Here is a 24847-nt window from a genome sequence, read left to right as displayed (position 1 = left end):
ACTCTTCCTCTAACTGCATTGAAAAATAACATCTATCCTCTCCTCCTGAACTGTTAAGAAATTATATCTGAAATATTATCTGTGAGATATTCTACACTGAACTGAAATACATATTGGTTTATTAAACTGAGACCTTTACCCCCAAGAAATCATTGTATTCTTGCAAGGATATCACAAAATTATTTAGTTTTCACTGGAACTTTATCAAAATTAAATTAATTTAAAATGTTTTATACAGAAAAACATGATGAAAATCGGAATTGTGAATTGTATTTTATTGTATTTTTTGTCCCTATTCCATTCCAGAAATCATAGTATGGGGATGGACAATTTTTTTGCAAAACTGAGCTAAAGTCACCATTGGTACAGCATTATTTATTTTCCCTCTGAGGGATGCCAGTTGTCAAAGTGACCAAGACAATATTGCAGACAGCACTGCTTTTGAATTTGGTCTTTTCTTCTTTTGTCCTTCTAGCTGATTTTTTTTTTTTTTTTTTGCCAGTTTGTATTATGTGTTTCAGTTTTGCTTCAATATATTGTGGAATATGTTGTGGTGTGGGTAACGATAAAGTGGCACATCCTTTCAGGTAAAATTCTTTCAGCTGCTGTGATTTCAGGGACAGTTTGATTGCCTGCTCCTTAAAGATGTTCACTTCCAGCTACCTGCTTCAATACTTCCAGCACATCTGATGACACTCTTAGCAAAAGATATTTTGAGTTCAGCAGGTTGCTGCATGGCTTTACAGAGTCTTCAGGAGAAGTATTTAATTTTATTCCTGTCTTGCACATAATTCCTGCAATACAAAGAGTTTTATAATCAGTCAAACTGAGGTAATATGGGTTGAACAATTCGTGAAGGAAGGTGTTTGTTTGTTTTGGTTTTTGGTTTTGTCCTTCCCAAATCAAACCTTACTCTTCATTCATACATTCCCTTGGCAGAGCAATTTTCTCTTGAAATACAAAGTGACATTCAAATAAAATTGAATCAATTTTCTTAAATTTTTCTAGGAAAATAGTTTTAGAAGCATCAAAATGAAGTTTCTGTTTCTTTTCCTTTTCCCGTTTTAAATTTCATAATGTGTTTACACGACTTTAGAATATTTTGCATTAAAAGCCATTGAAGTTCCTAATTCCCTTGGGTGCTAAAAAATAAAATAATCTTTTTAGTGTTCTCTTTAACTTTTGAGGACAGACAATTACTATGCATGGTGAATACATACTAGAGCCAAGAATAAAGGATTTTGAAATATCAGACCAGCATTTATAATCATTGTGCTCTGTGATTTGCCACAGTATTTCACCTTTAAACAGTGTCTGTAATTAAAAATCCAGTCTTTGAACAGAATTTACTCATTATTTTCCTGTATTGATATTTAATTGCTAATGGTATATTTTTGGATACCATTTGTGTTCCATTTTCAGTAGGCTGACATTGTAATATCTACCTCAAAACTACCCATTAGATGTCTATCTTCATTTAAGGAAATTGCCTGTGCTTAAGTGACAACCTCTTCTAAGTTTATTTCCCTCCTCCATATCTGTGGTATGACTTAGGGTTATATAACCATTGTTTCATGTTAGTGAAACAACTTAGCCTGTCTTAAAACTGCACTGAAAAACGGCTAATAAAGGATTTTTTTTTCCTTCAACTACACTGTTGTAGTTACCTAGAATGAAGGAAAGATGCAGAGTAGATCTGCTGAGCTGCTTATATCAAGTGACTGAAAATGCAGATGAGTGACACAACTGTAATTTTTAAATAAATGTACCTCTTTGCTGAAAAAATAACTGTGTTACTGTGTTCCACAAACACAGGATATACAAGGTGCTGTTCTTTCTTCAACTGCTTTTTCTCCCCTACTCAGAAACTGTCACACATTTTGAGCAGCTTCTCCTCTGTAAGTAATTTCATGAGCAATTTTTACTTAACCTCCAAGCCTTAAAAAATAAAATTATTTATCTGTGTTAATTATAGGAAAATTAGTGGAAACTTTTCCTCTGCATATTTATTGCCTTGAATTTTATAGTGTGGACCTGTGCTGTGGGATGGAAAATAAGGGTTTAGGGATTAGTGATTAAGCATTTTGTGTACAATGTGAAGGTGACATAATCACTCTTCAGTCTTAAGAAACAAAAATTTTCAGCAGCTACTGCTCTCTTTCTTGGATTAAGCTTCTTTTGCTTTGTATGACAAACTGCACAGTCCAGATTACTTAGAATTTTTCTCTGTTTTTGTGTTAAGATTTTGTTGTCAGCAGTGATTGCCCACTCTTTGCTGTCCCAAGAGCAAACTGACCCTCAGCCAGATATTCACCTTTCTGACTCTCTGTGTGCCACATACCATGTCTTCATCATTCAAGACGTCTTCAAAGCATCAAAATTTACTAACATCCTGGAAACATGTCCTCTCCTGCTTTTCATATTCTGCCTTTTACCCCTTTTCACTTTCAGAGAAATCCTCATTTTTTTCCCCTTCTTAAAATCCTTTTTATGGATTCCCTTAGAGATGTGGCATGTTCAGAAATGTTCTTAATAATATATACTGTTCCCATACCACTATGTTAATTCTGAATCATATGCATTTTGGGGGGGATTCTTTCAATTTCTTTGACAAAATAGTTTTGACAAGAGCTAAAATGGTACAGTCAGAGCTATTTCTGCTCCAATTAATCTTTACATTAAAAGGTGTTTCACAGAGAGCTGCAGAAGTGAAAATTCATCTTTCTGAAAATTGCCAATTTCCATCAGCATTGTCGCTGGCTAAGAAACCGTTTCTAGGACATATAAAATTAAACTGAAGGAATCTTTTTTCCTGACCTTCAAACAGGCTTGTGTTACTAGCTTCCAGTAAAACTGCAGTTGATGTATTTTGTGGAAATAAATTAAAAAATGATGAATTTAGGAAGACTCAAGAACAATCTTAGCAATGGTGAGAGTTATTAGGTTGCAGGACATTGAAATTTCTCATAACTTTCATATTTATCCTAACACTGCACTGGTCAACAGACAAGAAAATGCATTCTTAGAGACAACATTGACCAAAATAAAATAGAAGCCCAGAAGTTGAATTAGTCAGTTGACCTTGTGTATCTATGTCCTAATCTTCTGTAATGAATTACCTGTTGCTGCATTGCTCAGCCAGCAGTGTAAGTAATCTTATCAGTAGGGTCTCTGAATACTGGAAAAGTTCAGTCAGTTTCCAGGAGTAATAACTTCCCCACAGTGCCATCCAGCCCATCCATTTTTTCATATGCTGTGCTGCATCATGTAGATAATCCCTCCCAAAATGAAATATCTCCATTTGCTGCATCTGTGCCCAGTAATATTGACTAAAGAATATTTCTGCTCTTTGATGTTTTTGTTTTGGTTCTGCTTAAGGGGTTAATTATGATGATTTAAATTGAAATCCTGGTAAATGAGGTGTTCTGATACAAAGTTGCACTTATTTTTAATATTTATCTAACAAATAAGAGAAACTTTTTATTTTGACTAATGCATATTTATGCTGCTCCAAATGGATTCTTCAGGATATTGCCTGGTCATTTATTTAATACAACATCCATCAGAGCTTTGAAAGGTGGCAGGTAAAAGTTATGGAAACTAACATTCAAGAGTGGCTGTTAATGATATGTCCTTTCCCAGAGATCTTAGCTGTCTGCCTTGCCCTTAAAAATTAAATATTAGATCAGTCTTGAAACATGAAGTCTTTGGTCTCTTGTAAATTCTCTGATATTTTCCACAGGCTTCTATTATAACTTTACAAAGACCTATTTTTAGAAATTTATGTTCTCTTTTCATACCATGATTCTTAGTGTGAGAAAATAAACACATTCTGCTGGAGGCATGGGCACATTATTTGGCTCTTACTTGCTTCCAAAGCATCTACTGGCCATCTTCCACAGGCTGTTGTGGAGAGTGTTTTCCTCTCAGTGTTTCATGCTTCCTATTGCTGAAATAAGTCATGTGTCAGGCAGGAGAGAAAAGGAAGTTATGCTCCTGTGATCACTGCTATATTTAAATAACTGCTCAAACTGTCTTTTTTTGAAGAAGGTGCAAGTTGCCTGAAGGTGCAAGTTCTATGTCCTTAGGAGGGAGCTTTTATTCCATACTTCACTGTTTTCAGGTCTATGTACACAGCTATAAATGTTATATTTTGTCTTTGAAGGAATGAATGAGATCTTGAACTTTTATGTTTTCCTTCAACAGAAATACATTCTGTGATGAAGTATTCTTAGCAGTAATCTGACGATGAATGTACCCTGTGATGTACTCAGATCAGATGGCTCCAATATTGTAAAAATTTAGAGCAATGTGAAAATTTAGAAATTAAAAATGCTGGAAACTTGAAGTAGTTGTTATGTAATGTATTTTCTCTGTGTAAATAATATATTCTAGTTATAATCTACAAAAGGAAGTAAAGATAAATGTATAAACATGGATATAGGAAACCAACAGAATGACATGGCAGTAAAATATTTGCAAAGCTGGAATCAAACATAAGTAGGGAGAATCAAGAAAAGACTAGCCTTTCCAAACCAGAGACTCAGGAGCTGATTAGGTTTGATCTCGATTGGGTTTGCAGCTGTGCCCCAGCAAAGTTTTTAAGACCAGGACTGACAGCATCCTGATGGGGCAATAGTGAAGCCATCCTGCTTGGGACTACTCAGCACCTGTCAGCCATGCACATCTTTCTGGCTGTTCTCAGTACCTGAAACTTTCAGATTTCATCACAGAAGAGAGAGTGCTTTTGCAATGATCAGGTAGAGACAAGAGTAGAGTTGGTCTTCTGGATAAGCTTTTGAAAGACTAGCTCCAAGGATGAGTTAGGGAATGAAAGTGCTGGGATTGACTGTGTTGTACTAAGTGACTGGTTACTGCAGGTTTGGAGCTCTAGTGTGCAGGGGAAATTAGTCACAAATGTGTTTAGAGCCTTTGTGCTGTGCCATGGTACCTGAGCTTTGAATCAGTGTGCTCCTGATCAAGATCTTCTGACTGATTATTTCTACTCAAGGAGTTAGTTTGACTGAGAAAGGCTTAGGAAAGGCTTAGTTTTCTTTTGTGGGTTGCTATTGTCAGGAATTCAGGTTAGTCACTACAAAAATATTTCTAAGAACAGACAATTCATGCCCTTGCAGTGCTGGTACTGAGAATTACCAGTGCACTGGAACCTTTAACCTGTACATAGTTTAGAACATTTGTCTGAGTCCTTGTGCTACAATTAATGCATTGTTAGATTCATGGCCTGACATTTGCTACTGCCATCACAACCATTGTTGTAAGAAAGCAATATTCAAACCTGAACTGGTTTAATGCCTGACTCCTGAGAAAACACAACTGACACTAATTTACAGTCTCAAAATATGCTGGAAATTCCTATAATTATTATTTGTGTTGCTCCAGTCTGTCCCCTTGAGGCAGTAAGAAGGAAAAGAAACTGATAGACAAACTGACAGATGTTGAGGAAATACAGTTATTTCCTAAAAGTATTCTTAAGGCCTCTCTCATCTTTTAGTTATTCAGGATAGAATGCAATGAATGCACGGAGATCAGAGCTCTGTTTCACTGATTTATTTTTTCCTTTAATTTTCAGTATGTCAAATTTACTTAATTTTCAGGATTCCCTTCTTCACCCACCATAAGAAATTAATCAACAGTAATAAGCATAAAAACTTCTGATTTAAATGTTTCTTTAATTTTAAACCAATTATTAAAACATACCAGTTTATTTCCATTTTCCTGCTTTAACGATCAGAATTATTTGAATCATTCATTTGAGTTGTTCTTTCATTTAATCATCATCATCATTATAATCCTGGAATCTATTTCTAATTTTCCCCTTTTAAAATATGCCTATTAGAAGTATTTTTAAAGTATCTTATTTGTCTGAAACTTTTTCTCAGCTCCTTCAAAGGACAGAAGAAAATAGAATATAAGTGAATCTTGGGTATTGATGTGAAATAGTTTTCTGGGTCTGTGTTTCTATCACTTCAAGGTCTCATCTTGAGATGAATGTTGCCTGGGAACTGAGAAGCAGGAGGAAGATTCTCCCTTACTAATAACACAGGCTTTTTATGTCTCATCCTTACCTTCAGGTGTTCTCTGTGTCTAGGGAAGCTGGCCCGAAAATTCAAATCCTAGTTGTGAGACCAGAGTTAATAAATATTTTCGTAGGAATGTTTAAGCAAAAAAGAGAAAGCTGGCCAGGATTTGTTGATATTAGCAATGAAGAACAAATACAAGAAGTAATGGTTATTAAATTACTTTGACATTATAAGTTCTTAGAAATTACAAATGCAGAAAAGAATTGAGAATATCTAAGTAGATATTGCACTAAAGGCCTACACTTCTCTGCACCAAGAACAACCTACTTCAAATAGAATGAGATTTCAAACCTGGGAAAATGTCATCTTATATAGAATTCTCTATAATTTTACATAGATATATTCATAAAACTACTTTAACATCTTCTCAAGTGGATGGGGGAAATGGACTATGTTATTCTTCATGAGATCATGACTCAGAAAAATAATACAAAAAGAGAATGGCCAATTATGCCTTAGTAGCAAAGCAGGAGAAAAGGGTGGGAGCACTTCTAAGTGAATCTGAAAGATTTGCAAAAAACTGTTTGATGTGCAAGAATTATGAACAGAAATCAAAACAAACAGCAAGGCATCATCCCAAAATACTAGCTGCATTCTATAAAAATAATTATATTAATTGATATTCTTCTTGTGTATTGCCAGCTAATTCCCTTCATAACCAGTAGATCTTTCCAGGGTATATACTGGAATCACTTCCCTTATTGTTTTACTAAATTCACCTCACACATCTGTCTCAAATGCTTTCTGATCTCTAGCCTTATACAACCTGAAGTTCACCTTCGGAGTCCTTTGCAATTCTTAACTTTTCTTTCAGTGCTGAGATCTTTTAGGTCTTACCCTCTGAAGCTTTCATACCTATTTTGGATGGAATAATATTAATTTTCTTCAGAGTAGCCTGTGTGGATTTGTGCTGAAAGCAGTGTTGATAACACAATAATGTTTTTGTTATTGCTGGACAGTGCTTACACAAAATCAAGACTTCATCCCCCACTGCCCAGCAGTGAGCAGGCTGGGGCTGCACAAGGAGCTGGGAGGGGACCCAGCCAGCACAGCTGAGCCCAACCATCCAAGGGGACAATACAGACCATAATATTTCATGCTCAGCAATGAAACAGTGAGGGGGAAAAGATCTGCAGGTACTGCTCTTGCTTAGGGGCTGGCTGAACACTGGTCAGCTGGTGGTAAGCAACGAGTTTAGTTGGATTCTTTAATAATTTGCTTTTCTTGGGTTTATTTTACTTATTTCTGTAGGGGATGGAAAAGGCATCTCCCTTTTTTTGCTCATATTAAACTATTCCAACATGTGACTTTTCACAGTTTTAACATTGCAATTGTCTCACACCCAGCAGGGTGAAAAGTAAGCAGGCAGTTGTGTGCATTAAGCAGCTTATTGAGTTTAAAAAGCGATATTAATTCAATTCTACACGTAATTTCCTTCCTTTATTTCTTTCACTTTCAGCTCTATGCCTTCTCTCCTGCTTCTTTTAGCTCTTGGAATGACCTCTAGCTTACATTAATTTTCCTTTCTTCTGATCATTTTCCAAACCTTTCTTATATACTCTTTTTCAGAGACCAACAGTTGTAATTTCAGTTAGCAATGAACTGATTCTTGTTTAAACTCTAAATTAAAAGATGAGGACAAAAGTATGGTGATAAGTGTTATTTTATTTGCTTTATTTGTTAGGCTGTTGGACTGGATTAGTCAGGATTCTGCTTATGTGGTGCTACAAGGTTTTATGCAGTGCTTTGTAATGAATCCACTGGTAATACTGTAGTGTAGTTTTCTGAAACTATAGATGAATAATAAGCTCTTTTTTAATATGTAGGTCAAAAAATGTGAACCCATTTTTGATTAACAAGTTGATAATTGCTTAATAATATTGTTACTGTGATTTTTTTAATTTAATGTTCTTAAAGTTCATCTATAGATAATTCACTAATACTTTCAAGTTCATAGCTAACACTTGTTAAGTTTTGATTAGTTTGAACTAGCTATGTAGTTTTATTTTTCTATTGAAAGATTATACAACTAGTCAATGCCACTGAAAATTTTGAATTATGTATTAAGGGAGGTGGGTTGGTGTCACTTAAATTCCTTATTTTTTCCATGTGATTTTCAATTTTCTTCAGTATATATTCTAATATTTGCTTTTGGATCTATTCATTGCGACTAGTTTCTTTCCTCATCTAAAACACCCTCAAAAATGAGGTATAATTTAATCAATGCCAATTTAAATAAAAAAGATTAAGGGAATATTTTAATGAGGGCAAATCAACATCAGAAAATAAATATGACCATTTTCAGACAGCATTTGTTTTCATATGAAACCCCTTTCTGCTTTGGGTAGCCACCTATGATTCCTATTTTAGCATAACAGTGCACCTTTCCTCTGGTTCTTTTTACATAACTGATGCAGAAAGCTCTTATGCCTATTCATAAGACTATTTCTATTCTGAATAGAACATTAGGGTATTAATTCTGTTTAAAAGCAGTGGTTATAAACAAAATTTCAATTATATCTTAGGAGAAATTTTAACTTTAGCAAATGTCTATGTTCTGTTATGACAAAAATTTTCTTATGTACTGGTAGGAGCATGAGTATTAATAAGTCATATGGTTGCAAATATTGTATAGTAGAATTTAATTGCTATTTGCTAATTGTTTTCATGAACATATAGCATTTTAGATATTATATTGAGAAGCATCTGTCTAGGCAACTGGCAGGAACTTTTGAAAATATTCTGTATTTTTTCTTATCCTCATGTTTAACAACAGACACATTGGAACCACCCCCCATGAGGTCTGGTAAAAAAATCAGTGTTGTTGCTTGCTGTCTCACGATTTCTGCTTTTATTCTGACTGACAGTTCATTATTACTTTATTGCAGTTCCTGCATTATGTTTCTGTTTTTCTAAATGCTCCATCAAATTTATGTGAATACCATTGGGCTCCCATGGCATTGTCTGGACTGCTTTTAGGTTGCCTACCGTTTTGATGTTGTTTGTAGTTTCATGGAAGCAGTTAGATTTTTAAGCAGGCAATCCATATTTGAACACCTATTAGAAAAGAAGTACTTTGCTACCTTGACAAAATGCTAAGAAACTGCCAAGAACTGGATTGCATGTTTATAAACACAATAAAGAAGGTTAAGTAATATCTTACCTTACCATCTTAATTATGAGACAGTCTCAGAATTGAAATGTAGCATGAATTGATTTCTTAGTTCTGTTTTAACTGCTATGGTCCCATTTCTGCTCGCTTTTGAGAGTGTAGAAATACAGCAACCAGACTTTACTTTCTTTACATGCAGACCTTCAATTTCAGGCCTGAAAGCTAGTAAAGCCTGTTTAAACTATACACTCACCTTATTTTTCTGAGCCGTGGACCTGTGTTCCATCAGTAATCTCAAGAAACTTTTATTTCCTTTTTGCGAAATTTGGAGATGAAGCAACATGACAAAGTTCACAAGGGAGATAATGGAAGTGAAGTGAATCTTGGATGCATTAACCTGTAAATTCTGAGTGTCCCTTATCAGGACATCTTAAAATCCATTGATTTCAAATAGCTCAGTTCTGTGAGTGACCAGGATTCACAAATACCTGCCTGATTCTCTGTGGTTTTTTTTCCTGCCAGTAACACACAGACTGCCAGAAATTAAGTGGAATTTGAGTTCTGTGCCTTTCTTTTTTCCTCCAGAGATTTGGTCCTGCACTATATGGGAAATACAGGAATAATGTTTAAAATAGAATCGGAAAGCATTTGGCTAAAACAGAGGAAGCACTAGCTAATATAATGCCTACAACATATTTATTTCTTCTCTCTTCTGAGAGGCAACAGCCCTATTCTGGCTTCTGAAAAGATTCTGCATTTCTTCATAATGTTAATAAATTGTGAAAATAAGTTGGTTACAATAATGTGTTGTCTGGGCAGTACTTGACATTGTTTAATGCATTTATTTGGGTTAAGAAAAGATAGGGTAGGAGGGTGTACTAAGAAACAGTAAAGTCTCTCTTGTGGTGTTGCAGAAGAAAAATTCCAAAGTCTTTGTAATTTAGTTGTGAGATGTGTAACTTTTAAATCCCAAAGCAACACCACCTGATTTCATGAAGGTTTTCTGCAGCCACCGACGGCACTTCTTGCAATAAATTGAGTGATTTCTGGCAAGCTCTATATGACTCCTGGAAGCTCAAAGTGCTACTCAATTCACTTCCTATGAGCAGCTTTCACTGATTGTTCCTTGTACTGCAGCTGTAAAACAAACAAGCAAAACTATAAGGAGAGAAGCTCGTGAATGGTAGGCACTACTGTACCTTGATGGCCTTGTATGGAACCAGTGCCTTGCAAAGTTTGAAGCTGTCACCTTTGCTTATGGATAAACCATAAAACTTTACTCAAGCTTTCCTGTAGTAGTTACATTATCTGCTGCTTAGTTTTTGAGCAGTAGAAACACTGACCAAAACCTGAGCTCTTCCAGTTACACAGTGTAGCTGTGTAACTTCTGAAATTTCTGTTTTAGTAGTGCTGCCTTGAATTGTTTTGTACTGCACTGGTGTTGGCTTATACAAAGTTGTGTTCTGAATTCTCAGAGGGATTTTGATTGAGTAGTTGCCCATGACACTGCTGTATTTGCATTCTAATGTTTTTAAGGGAAAGAAATAATTTGAAATGTAAGAGCGATGTTACATAAGCTTCAGGTACGCTAACCCATTTTCAGGATGAAAATTGAACCTGAAGCAAAGACCTTAATTGGCCCTTCTGTTTACCCAACACTACTGAAATTAGGCACAATTCAGTCTTTTTTTTTTTTTTTTCTTTTTTTTTTTTTCAGGGAAAAAAAAAAGCTTTGTTGTTACATTTTCTCCCATTTCACTCATTATAAGCATTATTTTAGTCCCCGCTACACTATTACCTTATGCTCCTCTGAGTTAATTTAAAGGCACTGACTGGCACTGAACACATTTTGTTGTGGGCTAATTGGCTGGCCTTGCATCAGCTCTGCTGCTCTTCTGTCATCCAGAAAACTTCATTTACCTTGCAGGGTAATGCTATGGGTTGCCTTTGTGGCAAAACACTTTCCCCCAAAAAACCAAAACCAAATCAAAAAAGTATGGTAGAAAAGCAACATAGAGATGTGGCTATGTGCAGAAGGTCTATATAAGGATAAATTTGGAAAGTCTGGGCCAAAATGTGAGTTATAACTAAAAAAAGGATTATAAGACTTTATAAAGCGAAGATGAAGAAAAGAAGATGAGTTATTCAGTGAATCATCATAAAAAAGGGTTAATTACAAGACTATTTTTAATAATAAACTAAAATATAGGCAGAAAAATAAAACTGAGTTAACTCAGATAAATCTAAGTTTTGTGTTTGTTGTGTTGTGATATCCTAAAAGTAGTTAAGTAGCTGTAAACTGTTACTGTTGGAAAACTTGCAGGGCAGCTTGAAAAGAGTCAGCATTGAACCTAGCTGGGGCTTTTAGAGGACTATAGAGTACATTTAACACATTACCCTGCTGCTGAAGCGGCAAGTTAAAAAAAAAAAAAAAAGTACAAATGCAATATAAATCTATGTATGACATAGTAATATTTCCAGATCACTGTGGGTGGGGGATTTTGTTTATATCTGGGTGTTTGAGAAGTTTTGATAAATACAAAAATTGTGACATTAGGAAAAAAAAGCTGGTGAAATTCCCAAAGGTTTGTGGTGTGGGTTTTTACACAGAAGAGTGAGAGCAGTTGCTTTTATTCTCACTGCAGGTGAGACAAGAAGCTGTGTTTTCCTTTTCTAGTTTTAAACACAGGGACTACAATGTTACGGATAACAGAATAATGGAAAAATACTGTCATGGATGTTTCCTGCTAATAGTTTCTCAAAGTAACTAGAGGGCAACAAGGCAAAAGGCTGTCTGGACCTCCTTGATTCTATTTCAGTAAACTAGTATATGTGCTAGTTGATTAGCTGAATTCTTCAGAAGTCCTACATTTGGAGGATATTAATAAATAAACATGACACTACTCTGAGGGTGTGGATGTTAAAAACATTACACATTTTGCTATCCTTAAACTTGCCATGTTTAATCATTATCATTCTCTTAGCTACAATGTTTCAAGTTAAAGATCATCTGAGGTGTAGACAACTGTAATTATAAAAGCCTTGACTAATGTTTGTGTAAAATTTTATAATTACATCAATATTGCATCATGCTGACTAGATGTATTTTCATATTTAGAATATCTCATCTTAATTCACTTCCTTATCTATTTTTTCCCCCTTAAACTCACAATGTTAAACTTTCAGTAGTGCTTATTAAAACATAAAATATTTTTGCATGAGAAGATAAGTGGTTTCAGCTCTTCATGTTTAATAGTGATAGTTTTGGTCACTATTTGAGAATAAACTGTGAAACAAACTATTTTAGAAGACTTCATATTTTTACTTCTTCATAAAACCATTATAATCTTCCCTGAATTATCTTCTGTAATATGCCATACCAATGACTTCTTAAATGTCAATAAATAGATTTTTTCCCCCTAAATTTTACATTCCTCTGGTTTAATTTCATTTTTTCCCACTCGGATTTCTAATATTTTTATTCTAATGATCTTTGCTTCCATTCACTGTATATTCAAAATAAGCAAAAGGTACCAGGGGCTAGATATTTCTATGTGGTCACTGCAGACTCTAATCACACTTATACTCTTGGGTGACAATCTTAATATTATGTGGCCATGCACATGGGTGTGAAACAAAACTTCACTACACTATCTAAGGCAGAGAGGCTGCATTGAACTGCTGCATTCTTAGGCAGAAATAGTTATCTTTCAGATATGTGGAGGTATTTCTGAGAGAGTCAGAGCAGGTGAGCTGCACATGAATGAATCTTTGGATTTTTTTTTTTATTATAAGAGACATAGTTTGGTGACAGGCTACAGATACCTAAGTTTGACATGTAAAGATCAATTTCCCATGTTTCATGCATTTGTTTACTCTCTCTGAACCCACACATGACTTTTGAAGAACTGGAATTTGTCAAACCAGGCAAGGGGCTATTGGGAATAAAAGAATCATAGAATAGGTTGAGTCAGAAGAGCCCTTTTAAAGGTCATCTGGTTCAGCCCCTCTCTTGTGGGCAGGGACATCTTCTACTAAATCAAGCTGCTTGTAGCCAGTCTGTATTTCTTTATGACTAGATAAATGCAGGATGTCAGAATCACTGTCCCATGAAAGGCTGATGAAACTGAAAGGCTGTATCCTGCTACCAGCACTCATTCCATGAGCACCTGCATGCCATCACTTGTTTCTTTGTAAGAATTTAATGTAGCTTTAGATGGTGAGTGGACTTAGTAGACATACCCTAACATATTTTCTCACTGACGCTTACCCTCAGTAATATTGTCTCTTAGTTTTGAAAGGTTAAAATTTATGAAAATATTCTAAGTAATTTTTTTCATTTGTTTAGTATCCTCATCTGTAGTATGGCTGAGGACTGGTTCACAGGGGTCACAAACACTAAGGAAAAAAACTAATAATTTAGTTATTCAGTTAAAAAATATTCAGAAATCTGAAGGAATACACTCACTTGTCAAAAATTCTTGAAATTCCCTATTGACAGCAAGTTCCACAATCCTAAGGGAAATCTTTTAATGTTTTGTTATTTTAGGATAAGAAACAAAACTTACTGGAGTTTGTTTGTATGTACATGAAACCAAATTTTTAAAATCAGTTTAATTTTCTACTAAAGGGAAAGTTATGTTCTCTTGAACTTTTGTCAGAGAAGTAGAAATGAACTGTATATAGAGTATATATACACATGTGTATATGTATAGAGTATTCTTCATTTTCTTGCCAGTCTATTCCACTCTTAAATTGATTTTACTGCAAGAGTCTATTTTTCAGCCTATTTTCTTCGTGTGTTCTCATTAATACATATTGAAAAGGGATAAAGGGAGGTACTCTGGGACATAATATGCAGGATTTTCTTGAAATCCTTTTCCCATTAATATTCAAGGAAAATCTGATTTTTTTTGCAAAAGAAAAATATTAAGGTTTTTTTTGTTTTCTGTTAGACTATTTGTGAAAGGCTTTTTTGGTAGAAATTGAGAATACTTGCTTCCTGAAAATAAAACCCTTTTTCCTGGTTGTACAAAATAAAACAGAAATACCAAACTCCCTGCAGCTTGAGTAACACTAACCTATACATAAAACATATTTTGAGTATTAGAAAATAATGTGTTTACCCTTACAAATAAGATTTAATTATGCAGGTTTTTAATGAAATTGTAGCAAGTTTCTGCAAATTTCACAGCTGTCGTAATGTATTTTCAGGTATTATCACAATGTGGCTAGTAAAAAACCTGTGAATAATTTAACCTACGTTTTGTTTGTTTGTTTTTTCTTTCAGAAATGAATTCCTTTATTGCAAGAAATTGTGGTTATTTATCAATTCAGAAAGTAAACAGACTGATGTTCTCTTGGGTGTTCTGAACAACATGTAAGTGTACTAAGTTTATTGTAATGCTGATTATGTCTTCAATTTAGGTAGTATTTATTATTTGATTTTTAGAAAAACCTTTGCTTAGAGATGTTACTTAATGTATTTTTTCATCACAGCAGCAGCTAAGGTACAGTGGCAGATTGTCTAAAGTAATACCTTCTGGAAGATATTTTTATCCTCTTGTTTTACTTTGTACATTAATATTCATCAGGCTCTACTAATCATTTGTAAGCTTCACATAGGAAGATTCATAGCAACACAAGTTAAAATCAGTCCTAACTGAAAAGCAAAGCTCAAAAAAAACCGTATATGGGACCTACCTGGTCACTAGATAAATGCCTTTATTAATTAATTTCCCCCCAGAATAGTGGTATTGTGACCTTTTCTGGTAGGAACTGCAAAAACACAACTACACAGGGCTGACAGAAGTGTAAAATCTGATTAAAATTTTCAGTTTGGAGGAGATGCTAAGTAATATTAATGACCTTCTCTGACTTAATACACTAGTACAGAAATGGAGGCTAAAAAGGCTGTTTGTTCTTTCCCAGGGCAATGTGTGCAGAGCATTGTCACTGCTCAGTAGCAGCATTGTTTCTGGTATGGCTAGTGGAGCAACAGTCTTAACTTTTCTTCTGCTGATGTTTGATTTCATTGCTGTAAGCATTTCCTGCCTGATAGAGTCACAGTTCTTGAGGTTCACATTGGATCTCTATTAATCATTTGACTTTTGAAGGACTAATTGGTTCAGCTTTGTTTAAAGCGTTGATTTGGTCTTTTCTATGCACAGACATTTGTGGGGACAATTCATGGGCTCCAGTGCTGGGAGACTGAATCTCTCTGATGTTGCACTTGCACAGAAAGAGGATTTTGAACATCCTGGTTTTCTGTGTTTTCAGCATGATTTCTATCACTGTTTTTAGAAAGTCCACGAGTAGAAGAGATGTCACTGGCTGAGCTGATGTGCTGTATCAAGTGACTAGTCAGAACTTAAATGTGAGGTTTGACAGCCAGCCAGCCAACTTGTCTTTGTTCAGGAGAACTTTCAGACTCTGAAAAATAAATTACTTACTATAAGATTTTATTTTTGCAAATAAATTATCAGTTGAAGGAAAGAATAGTTTGAATCTGTTCAACTGTAGGTGGGGGTTCTCAAACTGGGATATAAAAGAAATGCAATGGAAACTGCAGAGTGTCTGCATTCTCTCCTAAGTCTAACAAAGAGAAGCTGCAAAATGGCTCCTCTGGACAAAAAAGTTGAAGGTGTGCTATCAAAATTCTTATTTTAGCTGAACAGTTGACACAGATGTCTGTTGCTTCCTGCAAGATTAGTCTGATAGAAAAATTAAATCACTGGGCATTCCTTAATCAACATCTAGATAGTTTTTTTTTTCTAATCCATAAATACTTTTGGTGTCATGATCAGAGGATTTAAGATCAAAGTTTTCAGTGTTAGGGAAAGAAAGGGTTTTTTTGTCATTGTGTTGAGAAGATGAATTTTTTTTATTTGATATGCTCATTAGATTTTGTGATAGAAGCCAGCAATTTGAAGTAAAAAATTAAATGTCTTAATACCATTTTATTGTCCAGACTAAAAGTTAGGTTGCTGTTGGCTTAAAATGACTGTGTAGCTGTTGGCTGTAGCTGATCAGGAATCCTCAGCTTTCCATATGTGACATCCCATCATTTACCTTTTCTGCTATTACTGCACTTACAATTTTACGATTATTGGTCCTTCTCTCTGCTTTTTGGAAGACTCCTAGACCCTGTTGTAAAAGGTTAGCAAAAGCTGTGCTGCAGACAGTATTAATTTACTTGCACATCCCCCCTCAGTCTAGGAGCTAACAAGATAACTAAGTACACGTGCTGCAGGTGTTTGATTTTCAGCACATTCAGCAATCAAAGGTATTCCAGCAGCCACAGGGTGGTGTCAGTGCTGGTGAGAACTGATCCACGTTTTGCAAGAATTTTTTTTTTCACATCAGAAAATGCAGATCAATGGAAAATAAAATGTGTGTCCTCAGCCTTTCATCCCAACTGGCTCCCTGACAACCTTTAGGAGTACCAATGCTTTTCCACTAATTAAATACAGTTCTCTCATGGGAGCTGTCTGCCACAAAGCCTGGAAGGTAGAAATTGGGCTGTGCTCCTAGCTGGGGTGTTTTGCTGCTAGAAGTAACTCCTAGGAACCCTGAAGTTCTGGAAGATGGGGTTGGGGCTGGAGCTCTCTGTGCTTTTAAAAGACTTGTCTGGCTCAAGGTTTTCACTTCTGGGGTTAAATTAACTCCCACCCTCCAGATCAGCTTATGGTATTTTTGAGTACTGGACACTATAGAGGATCTGTGACCCTGGGGCAGCTCATGATTTGTTTCTTTTGTTTTTGTACTGCTTTAATATCTTTTATTGTCTAGAGTTCTTCCTGATTTAGTTTGTTCTGTGTTTTTTAAAAATGTTATTTGATAGAATAGAAATTCTGTTAGGAGTTTTATAGCTGTGTGATTTGGGAGGTGAAAAATTAATCATCTGAGTAGTGCTGATAATAGTCCAGGTACATAATATTTTAAAGTGGTTTTATGTGGATTTTATTCTTTATTCTGAAAACACTGGGAATGATTGATTTAATTCTTTTCTCTAGTTAGAGACTCAGCTCCTAATTGGAAGCATTTTATACTGTGTAGTTACTTGAGGCACTGTTATTTTCAATTCAACAGGAAATGGCTCTAAGTAAGAGCAGAAAAATGAGTGACATTGTGTTAGGGGACTGTGGATCTCAAAATACATAGCTTCAGCTTGCATGCAAAAACATCATTTAGCTGTGATAATAGAAATTAGATTTCAATCAGTATGCTCTTTGTTATTAATCCATTTTTCTCCTTTCATCTGAAGAGGTCCTAATAACACGTTAGACAAATCATACTCTTTAAAAACTGATTTGAAATAAAAATGCTTTTGAAGCCTTTAATTTCAGGCCTGCATTCTGTAATAATGATATGTTTCTTTGCTGCTAATGTATTGACGCATACTTGTAAATGTGCACAATGTTGTCCTTTTATTTTGGTCCAAGTTGATTGCTAGGAATTAAATCATTCTTTCTATTTAAGCAAATTTGTGAGGGAACTGTAGGAGGTACAGTAAGAACACTAAATTTGAAAACCTAATAAAGACTTTAAGGTCTAAGGACTGCTTATTAATTTGGAGGGTTGAAGGCCTGAGGTTAACTTTTCCCTTTGGGGCAGAAGTGGTGGTGTTTCAAGTAGTTATAAATCTTTGATATTTCATCAGTTTCAATTACTGGTTGAAGGTGAGGAATTTGCAGTGTGTGCACCCAAGCAAACACTTCTGTGTGCATTCTGCATAGCAGAACTCTCATATAGTTAGGTTGCTATTAGAGTCTCATCTGTACATCTCTATGCACCTAAATTCTAGCAGACATTTTTTGTGATATAGAAAAAGACACATATATGAAGGCTTTTGATAGGCTACTGTGATTAATTTCTGGTTTCTAGGGCCAGCTTGAAGAGCAAAAGCCTTACTGTCAAAGATGTTGCAAAATTACTCCTAATTGCTAATTTAGTAACATTTCTTAGTTTCTTCTGCTGCTTTTAGTCTAGCAAATCTTAACTACCTAATATTTCCTTTTAAAAGCATCCTTTTGAGGTGGGGAGGAGAGGGAAAAACTTCCCTCTGTGAATGTGGCTATAATGATCTATCTGAGCATACCACTTCCTGACACTCTCCCTTTGTGCCACCCCAGAAGAGGGTGGTGTGCCCAAAACTCGAGTCTTAAATACCTTAAAGAGGCCTCTCAGTATTACTTTTCTGCTGTCTTACAATCTTGCACCTTCTTGTAGGGTTGATTTCACCACAAACCCTTTTCCCCTACAGAGCCTTGCTTTTCAGCATCCTTAAAGCTGTGTGAATGAAATTGTATTGGGTGGGTGGGATCCTCTGGTCCGTTCTGCCACACATGAATTGACAGCCCATGGACTGCAAAACCCCACTCAACCTGCAAATGGATGAATGGGGCCAAGAGCTTGATATATTCCTGTCTCAAAACCCAGCAGCTTTAAGACCTCCTCATGGACCAATGTCCAGTCCCAAGAAGTTATTTTTCTGGTTAAATCATACAAAGGGCAGACTATGATGGGAAAAACAGGAAAACACTTCCTCAAAGCCCCAGTAATGAGGGACACAACCAGATGCATCTCTGTGCAATGTTTTTTAATCTGCTCTAGCCTCCTGTGACCATCTTCCCCCAGGGGGATCTTCTGCTCTGGTAACCACTCCAGGGCTGCACTGGGGCTCAGGGACAGTGACTTCCAGTGTGCCAGTGACTGACAGATCCAAAGGGATGGGATGAGGGACAGGGCACCATTCCACCTTCCTATCTGCTCCTACACACACCATAGCTGTTTTGAGCCAGCCATCATTTTTCAGTCTTTCTCAGTCTGCTGATGTACCAGGCTTATAAAAAATTGATTTGAAATGTTTCAAGCATTAATGTCTGTGAGAAAGTATGACTAATACTATTAAGTATCTGAGCTGCTTCCACACACCCAGTGCAGAAAGTGAAAGAATAAAAAAAAGGCTTTGATTAGAGTACATCAAAACTGCATGCAGTTCAATCTAGTTCTCATAAACAATCACGTATATTAAACATAATTTTTTTATATTTTTAAATTTCATTTACTTTATTTCTATTAATTAAATTTATTTCTCAGATACTTTCACCCTCAGCAAATTAGTACACTAAGTGTTACTTATACCATGTATCACATGTTAAATACAACCTTATTCACAAAAATGAAAGCTCTACTGACTCACTTGTAGGTTTTCAGTTATCAGACTGCAGATCTGGCTAACAGTGAAATTACTACAAAATTGTTTTGTTGCTCAAGGAACAAAAATAAGATTATGTCCTGTACATCACCAGTTTGTGGTCTTGGCATTTAAAATAATTCTGGTAGATATGGCATGGTTGATACCAATCAGTTAGCTGAAGCTTCTCAAGTTATAGTCTAAATGTTGACAAATGCCTTTTTTTTTTTTTTCCCCCTGGTGTCCTTTAAGCTTTGATATATTTAATATTTAAAATTATTTCAAAATTATATCAATTATTTGATATATTTAAATATAAACAGCTTCTGAAGATGAAAAAATTGAACATGGGTTTATTCACTGTAATTCTCAGTGACTGTCCTTTAAAATGTCAGCATTAAAGAACAGCAATTCTAGATTTAAATTTGCCCAAATTGGAATGTTCTTTGTTTTGCAGAAAGGCTTGAAGGACTGTTTAGCTCTTAAATCCTTTTTGCTATATGGTCCTGTGACTCCTGTGACCTTTTAGGCCAAAGAAGTAAAAGCTCTTGTAGGTGACTGAAAAATAGGAAAATGCCATGGTTTTGTATATACTTGTTACGGACTCTCTTCCTTCTAAGCAGAGGGAAGGTTCCTTGGTGCAGACTCAGGGATGCTGCTTTGCTAGGGAGTTTTCTCTGGTTTCCAGAGTTACTTGGCCTGGCTGCTGCAGAGGTGCAGGGCTGCTGTCGCACATCTGGCGGCTTGGCCCCAGCACAGGGAGCAGCTGTCCGTGCACCGCGTGTCAGCCGAGAGCTGCGCTCGGGTTTGCAGGCGAGGTGCATGCCAAGACCAGAAACGTGATGAAAGGAGCTTGTTTTGAAGGAAAATTTTCATAGAACTCTTACAGTACTTTGAACTTGGTATACCAAGAGGTGTAAGAGAGTTGCCATTCTCCCCAGTTCTAAAAAGTGATGTTTGAAATTCCCTGTTTTGAGGTGTTGATATCAAAACTGCTGTTGGGTGCTTCTTTGTTGCTGCTGTTTTACTGGCATCCTGACAGTCCTTTGTTGAAGTTTCATTTTGTTACAATTCTCCAGTTCGTTAAATGTTCCAAACTGCTTCATTAAAAGAAAAGCCGGATACTCTGGTGATTCTTATGAAATATATCCTGCATTTGTTGTTAGTTGAGCAAAGGGGCAAAATTGATATGGTAAAGTTGTATCTGTGGTGTGAAAAATGGATGCCAAGAATTTGAGCTCTGGAAACTGCATTATACCTAAAAATAGATTCCAGCTCCACAGATGCATTTATTATGTGACCATAGTAAATATTCCACATATTTTTCTTATAAAAAAATTAAGGTAAATATATGGTAGTATAGTGTTACACTTGCTGTGCACAGTCGTTTTTGTTTTTTTTTTTTAGCAGAACTGCTTTCCTCAAAAATAAGATGTCAGGCTGTGATTTATCTATATGTCTGTCTAAATAATCTAAATATAGATGTCATAGAGAAGATGTATCACTTCAGTTCTGGTATTCATTGCCAGTTTTGTTAGAGAATTGTCACTTCTGTAAATGGAAATACTTCAAGCATTGGAAGAGTAATTAAGTTTAGATAATGCTGTTTGCCTAAAAAAAACCTAAACTAATTTCTAGACTAAATCCAATTCGAAATCTATTCAGAGTTCTGGAATATTAATTTACCAATATCCTATCCACCACACACATAGTCACTCACTCATGTTTGCTACTTAATTCTATTTTGTTCTTTTGGAGGATAGATACTGTACACAATCAAAAATGTCTCTGTTAATTCATTTTCATTCATTCTGATGGTTTGTGTATGTGTATATTACATTTTTTTTTAAGGCAACATGTCTTGTGATTTGAGAAAACAATGCTGTTAATTATAGTATGGCTTTGACCACATACTTCTACCAGAAGAAGCCATATACTTTCCTTACATTGAGTCCCACTGTAATGAGAATAGTAGGAGAGGAAAAGAAGAGTGAGTGAAAATTCATGTTTATGAGAAATATCAGACACTTAATGCCATTTGAAATAGTTAAATATTTTCTGGTGGAGAAGATTTCTTTACCAGGTGACATAGCTAAAAATGCATGTTAAATCACCAGCAGCTAGCTAATGAATATGAGTACAAATAATGAGTACGATTAATAAATAAAGCACATATTTCTCTAGCTCATCTCCTTGCACTTATGTCCCTAACTGCAAAGCATAAATACACAGAGAAAGGCAAAGGAGCATTAAAATAGGAAACAATTGAAATTTCACAAGGTGACTATCACAAAAGAATTAAATGCTATCAATTGCTTTATTAAGCAGATATTTTATTGAACAGTCACCCCAGCTCTTTTGCTGTCACCTACACAAGCTTAGATCACATTAAAATCTGCATTGCTTTCTGCTTGATATGCTACAGGTCTTAAGTCATTGGGGGACCTGTGGCTAGAGCAATCTGTGAATGCTATCAGGCAATGTGAAAAAATACAGGTACTGTCATCCTAAACACATCTGAGATGAATCAGAGCAGCAGTGCAGCTTTAAACATCCCTGCTGCTGCACACCATGAACCTGAAAATGGGTCACTTGCTCTCCAGAACACAGCCAAAATGTCTCAGCAACAGAACTAGAGAGCTTCCACAAGCTGCCTCAAGGCTCTAAGGGTATAATTCTTGGAAAGCTCCTTGGCTGACCCCAGAGTAGTAAACATTGGTAGCATTTTCTGTAAGGGTCTGCAGCAGCCCTTGTCAGTCAGCCTGTGAGCTTTGAGTGAGTCATTACTAATGCAAGGATAAACCACATTTTCACATCTTAGGACACCGTTGGTAGGAATACTCTTTTGGGTATGGAGAGCTTCATTAAGTGAAAGAGCTGACCAAAACTATTATTGTAACATTTCTGGAGATACAGAGTAATCTGTTCTACTGTCCTGACCTGAATTATGGGAAGCAGACATCTGGCATAATCCTAGATGATAACTATCAGATCTTACATACCTCTCTTGTTTTTTCTCAATTTGAGACAACTGTGATTTTTAGGTGGTTTGATTTGAAAACAAATGGGTCAAAAATTACAAGTAACTTCAGAAAAGTGTATGTCAAAGAAATTTATTTGATAATGCAGTGATTTTTTCTAAGGGAATAATTCAGAGTACTACGAGACAAAGCTATCACTTATCAAAATATGAGATTTTATGAAAGCTTCGTACTCCCAGCATCTCTTTTAGAAAGTACGTAGCTGATTTTCTCTTTCAAACGTTGCTAACATGGATAAATGCCCATGTTTCATGTTCCAATTACTGTTCATATTTTTAATGCTAATATCTTAGTAAAACAGTTGGTAAAAATGGTGAACACTTTCGCTGTATTAGTCCATTTTGAGCCACTTTTCAAACTTCCATGGAAGCATTTAGCCAGAGCCATGGAAAAGAGATCAGAAATATGGGCAGCAAGCTCTGACTTCTTGCACTTTCTGTGCCCTTTCTGCCAAGCCAGAGTAAATGTATATTTGTTACTCCTCAGTGCGTGTTATGAATCAGCAGCAAAAAGAGGGCAGATATAGAAGGATGTCATTCAGGGTGAGATAGAGTGGTATTTTTTGTAATTCTTCAGTTGTCCTTCTATTTTGCTGGTGTTATTGTCCTCCTAGGCCCTAAAGCACTTTAAAGAACAATACAAAGAATCTTTGGTACCATACTCACTCAATTTCAATGTCATTAACTCCTCCTCCATCTCATAGAAATTCTCTCATGGTATTCTGAACATTTCTTTTTCAATTTTCTTTCATTTTAATAAGCAGCTGTCTGAATGGCTGACAAAGTGCAAAAGTCTCTCTTTCTGATACATAAAGCCAGAAGGTACATCAGACATATAAAATGGACTAGAAAATATCCAGTGATACTAAGTGGTGGAGGATCACTCAAAAAGATAAAATTCTGTTGATACAATGATGATGGAGACCTATTATACTACACATCCAGAATGAAATCTCTTTATCTTCACCTCCCTTCATAATATGTGTGGTCTTTTCACTAATGGAAAGTAACCTTTGTAACCTCTTGTTCTTTTTGGAGGAGTAATTGATGTTTACATCTATTCTATACTTCCTCTCTTTAGAAAACAAAACCCAGCAACGCATCTCTGAAATCATTGAAGCTTTACAGAGCAAAAGTAGCAATTAGAATAGTTGTAGGTCGTAAGACATAGAGCAGGTATATCATGATGTAAATTTTAATAGCTATTTATTTCTTAATTTATCTTTTAATGTAAAGTTTTGAGACATTTACACCATTTCAGAAGATACTTTCATTTTCTCTTTGAAATGTTCATGTTTTGCTAATGCAATGAAAAAGAAATCATGATGTTTGCAAATGAATAATTCTACTTTACTTAAATCTCTTCAGTCATGCAGAAAGTTGTCAAATACAAATCCATCAAGATTATTATGCTGAAAAAACAGCATTCAATAGTTGTATCATGACTATAAAGATATTTTTCAAAAAATCTGAATGTGTTTGTGTATGTGCAAAAAACAAGGTTCTGATATGCCAGATTTATTTTAGAAGGACAAAATTCTTGATCTGTGTACTATTTGAATTAGCCATCAGTTTAAAATCCCAGATAACAGAAGCCTGATCAGTTTTAGATGGCAGAAATCAACAAAGTTGATAAACTGAAGTCAGCTCTGCTCTGAAGGAAGTGATACATCATTAGCTAATAGCTCAGACATAAACAATCTGATTAAAAGGTACGGTCCACTCCTAGACTGTGAGCTAGAAAAGCTTTACACTTTCTCATCTCACCAGAGGATTTTGTTAGTGGATTTGTGATGTTTGTTACACAAGTCCCTTACTGTCTTCAGCTTTAAAAATGAATGTTTTACATACTGATTATTTATTAGATACTTTGAGATGAATTGTAGAGAAAAATGAAAATTTGATAAGTATGTTTCAAGTAATTTTTGAGCTTTGTTCCTCTTTGGCAAAAAGTGCAGAAAACCAAGCCAGTTACGAATATAAATAAGTTTTTTTACTGTTTGATATAGACTTTGAGACCTGAAATTCAGCAGATCATTATTTTTCAGTGAGACTTCATTTCTGTAGAATATTTCTGGACAACTATAAATTAAACTATTAGTTTATACTACTGCTTATCTTTTAACTGAGAGAGCGTAGGTCCTTTTTTGTTTTCTCTCTTTATTATACTTATCTGACTGCATAGTGCAGGTTATGATCAATCATGATTCAAATATAAGTTTAGGTTGTTTTCCCAATTCTGTTGCCTTCAATCTGACAGCTGCTCCCTTGACATCTCCCCAAACTAGTCAGACCTTAGAAGTAAATAATGACAGGCAAACTAAGAACTGTCTCTCATGCTGACAGTAATTTTTCATTCCTGAAAGATACTGTCAGTTTCTGGGGTGACTGCTTGA

The 24847-nt window shown here is 35.5% G+C and overlaps 1 protein-coding gene across 4 annotated transcripts in view; it reads left to right on the top strand.

Annotated features, from left to right (window-relative positions):
- The window catches only part of LRRC4C (leucine rich repeat containing 4C), a 478632-nt gene that overhangs the window by 181812 nt on the left and 271973 nt on the right, over nt 1-24847 (top strand). For all 4 annotated transcript variants that reach the window (XM_056493619.1, XM_056493622.1, XM_056493617.1 and 1 more), the window contains exon 2: nt 14504-14593. The gene's annotated coding sequence lies outside the window, so the exon portion shown is untranslated. The remainder of the gene's footprint in view (nt 1-14503; nt 14594-24847) is intronic.

The sequence above is a fragment of the Oenanthe melanoleuca genome, chromosome 5 (assembly GCF_029582105.1).
Source record: "Oenanthe melanoleuca isolate GR-GAL-2019-014 chromosome 5, OMel1.0, whole genome shotgun sequence".
Taxonomy (NCBI): Eukaryota; Metazoa; Chordata; class Aves; order Passeriformes; family Muscicapidae; genus Oenanthe; species Oenanthe melanoleuca.
This window is presented reverse-complemented; position numbering and strand designations above follow the sequence as displayed.